The following is a 3,467-nucleotide window of genomic DNA, read 5'->3' as shown; positions in this document are numbered from 1 at the left end:
GGAAAAGATTCCCTCCCCCCTTCCCTCCCTCCCTTTCTGGCGTTCCTTTCCAGGCCGTGATCGCCTGTGACGGTGTTTTTCGCGGCTCCAAGCTCATTCCACTCTTCCATACTGTCGACGCCGCCATCCAGCTCTGCAATGTGAGGAAGGAGAAGCAGGGGAAGGGAGGGAGACAGACAGGGAAGGAGGGAAGGAGGATGGGAGACAGGCAGGGAAGGAGGGAAGGAGGATGAGACAATTGATTAGGTGTTGAAGGGAAGGGGCGAAGATGGAATGGAGCGAGGGTGCGAGGCAAAGGAGAGCACGCCGCGGGAATTGGGGAACCTAGGAGTGTGCGGGCTAAGTTTGTGGGCGATGCCAATCGTCCTCGCATTCACCATCGGGAGCTTTCCCCCTCCCCTCTGCCGCACAGGAGCGGGGCCACATCATTGAACACACCTTAGTCCTGGAGCGGCTGGGGGGGGACGTAGCGGGGGTTCACCTGACGCCGGGTCGTGATGGTATAGACCGCAAGTGGAGTTTACATCTCGTGTTTCATACCTTTCGTCTCGTCTGTCCACGTGTTCTAATCATTTTTGGGCGCTCAATATACTTTAATTATGCTATGAGGGTCCTACATCTAGGGCACATGCGCAGATCATCAGCCTCCCCTCACTTTCTGTCCTCCTCCCTCCCCCTCCGTTTCCCCAGTCTGGTGGCACGAGGCGACGGCAAAGGCATCCTCCGCTTGCCCCGTGGAGTGGATGCCGTCCGAGCACCCGCTTTTCATCCTCTACACAAGCGGGAGCACTGGGAAGCCCAAAGGTACGGATGGAAATGTTGCGTAAACAGCGATAAATGACACTCTACAAAAGACAGCCATCTTTTGGGCGTTGAAGGGCCCAAGGCTCCATGTATATTGGCTTTTGAATGGCAAGACGGAGGACCGTTCCCAAATGCTCTTTTTTCCTACGCCATTGTCCCGCCTCTTCCTCTTTTCCCTCCTTCTCTACACCCCTTTGCCCCTCGCTCCATTTCTGACCCCTCGCTCCATTCCTATTCCCTGGCCGCTAACCCTCTAGGGGTTCTGCACACGACCGGGGGCTACATGATCCAGGCGGCAACCACCTTCCGCCACGTGTTCAACGTCCGCCCTGAGAAAAACGACATTTTCCTTTGCACAGCCGACTGTAAGTCTTAAATCTTTTTTCAGCTGGTGCCTGCTGAGTGGCTGTGTGTAGGGATGCATCCCTTACCCATGCGTGCATGCAGGACCTGAGAGGGAAGCGCTAGGTAAAGCCCCGTCGCTTTCAAACATTCGATGTGCACTTTAGCCAATAATTCACCCCCCCTTACCACGCGCGCGGTCCTAACTACACCTTCCCTTGTCGTGTCTCAGGCGGCTGGATTACCGGGCATAGCTACGTCACGTACGGCCCCCTCTTGAACGGGGCCTCCCAGGTCGTCTTCGAAGGCGTGCCCAGTTACCCCGACGGTGCGGCAATGACGGGAGGGAGGAGGCGGGGGAGGGTATCTTGAGATCAAAAAGGGGGAAATAGCTGCCTTCTGCTCTCTTTGTCTCTGCCGGGTCGCCTTTCATCTGTCCCTCGGGGAGGGCCTGGGGAGGTACCATGTTGATCCTTCCAACCGCCCGAAGCCTTCTTCTTCCCTTCCCCCTTTCTCACCCTCCTCCCTGCCATTCCGCCTTTGTGTCTCTGCAGTGGGCCGGCTCTGGCACATGGTCGACAAGTACGGCATCACCCATCTCTACACAGCGCCCACCGCGATCCGCTCCCTGATGCGAGAGGGGGACGAGCACGTGACAAAGTACGCGCGGAGCAGCCTCAAAGTCCTGGGTTCGGTGGGAGAGCCCATCAACCCTGAGGCCTGGAAGTGGTACCACGAGGTGAGGAGTTTGGGGCAGGGGGGACGGTATGGCGTCGTGGAATTCTTTGGGCAGATTTCTGGGGTGGGCGTGTGTGGTAGGTGTAGAAATTATGATGGCTATGTGGGGTCGATTAAGGCACTAAGACACTCGGGTCAGTAGTTCGAGAAATTCGGTCCCATGCCATCGATGGATCCTGGTGCGTAATTGAGAAAAGAAGATCATGGTGCGTGCTGTGAAAGGACGGGAAGGTGACGAGGGAGGCAGGAAACTTCTCAGTCACAGTAGTCTCAAAAGCTAGCAGCACCGACGTAGACTCTACGAGAAGTACCCAGCGCGTCTGGCGAGGAGACTAATGGGTGCACTGCCCTTCTGATTTTCTCCGCCGGAGCAGGTGGTGGGCGGGGGACGGTGCCCGATCGTGGATACCTGGTGGCAGACGGAGACAGGTAAGCGTCCTAACCCTACCCCTAACCTTAACCCTAATTTTAACCCTAGCCCTAACCCTAACCGGGTCAAGGCGGTCCACAGCCGTGTCTCGAGAGATGTTGACCACGGCGAGCGACGTCGAGGATGGCATGCACCACGATTGTTAGGAGTGGGCTTAGTAACTTAAGATAGGGTAGGGTAAGAAAGGACATATAAGCATTCGAAGCGAGGCTTACCGCATCCTCTTGCGTTCCTCTGCCGGCCCCCATCTGTGCCCTTAGGTGCCATCGCCATCGCCCCGCTTCCTATTAAAGGCTGGGGTCAGAAGCCGGGGAGCGCCTCTTTACCATTTCTGGGTATTGAGCCCGTCCTCCTCTCCCAAGACGGCAAGGTAAGTGTCCATACCAGGCTCCTGCGTGCAGTCTCTAGGAGCGTGAGGCCTCTAGGTGACGGGGCGGACAGACAAGGTTGAACCCCTCCCCTCCCTGCTGTCCATCCTTCCTCCTCCCTTTCCAGGAACTAGAGGGTCCGACCGAGGGCCTGCTCGCCATCAAATCACCCTGGCCCAGCACCTTACGATCTATCTACGGAGACCACGAACGCATGGAGCAGACCTACTTCTCCTTCGACGGCTATTACCTGACGGGCGACAACGCGAGGTAGAGGGCTGGAGGGAGGGAAGGAGGGAGGGAAGGGGGGAGTGCGGGCACGTCGACGATCGTAGCTATGCTCATACCCCTCCCTTTAGGCGCGACTCAGACGGCTACTACTGGATCACGGGTCGGGCAGACGACGTGGTCATCGTCTCAGGCCACAACTTGGGAACGGCCGAGGTGGAGGCTGCCCTGGTCCGTGCACCCCTCCCTTCATTTCTCCCTCTCTCCCTCTCTCCCTCTCTCCCGCCCTCCCTTGATCCTCGCATGTCGTTCGCTGTGCTGAGGCCAATCGTCTCTGACGTGCATTCATGCGCTGCCTCCCTTCCCTCCTCCCTCCCTCCCCCTCTCCCTTCCCATCCTCCTGCTCCCTCCCACGCAGGCCCAGCATCCCAGTGTGGCCGAAGCGGCCGTCGTGGGCATCCCCCACGACGTGAAAGGGAACTGCCTCTACTGCTATGTGACCCTCAAAGCCGGCCAAGCGCCCAGCCCAGACCTGGAGAAACAGCTGAAAGTTTCGG

This window comes from Nannochloropsis gaditana (genome assembly GCF_000240725.1).
Source record: "Nannochloropsis gaditana CCMP526 unplaced genomic scaffold scaffold189, whole genome shotgun sequence".
Classification (NCBI taxonomy): Eukaryota; class Eustigmatophyceae; order Eustigmatales; family Monodopsidaceae; genus Microchloropsis; species Microchloropsis gaditana.
The sequence above is the reverse complement of the archived record's forward strand: the minus strand, read 5'-3'. Positions refer to the sequence as shown.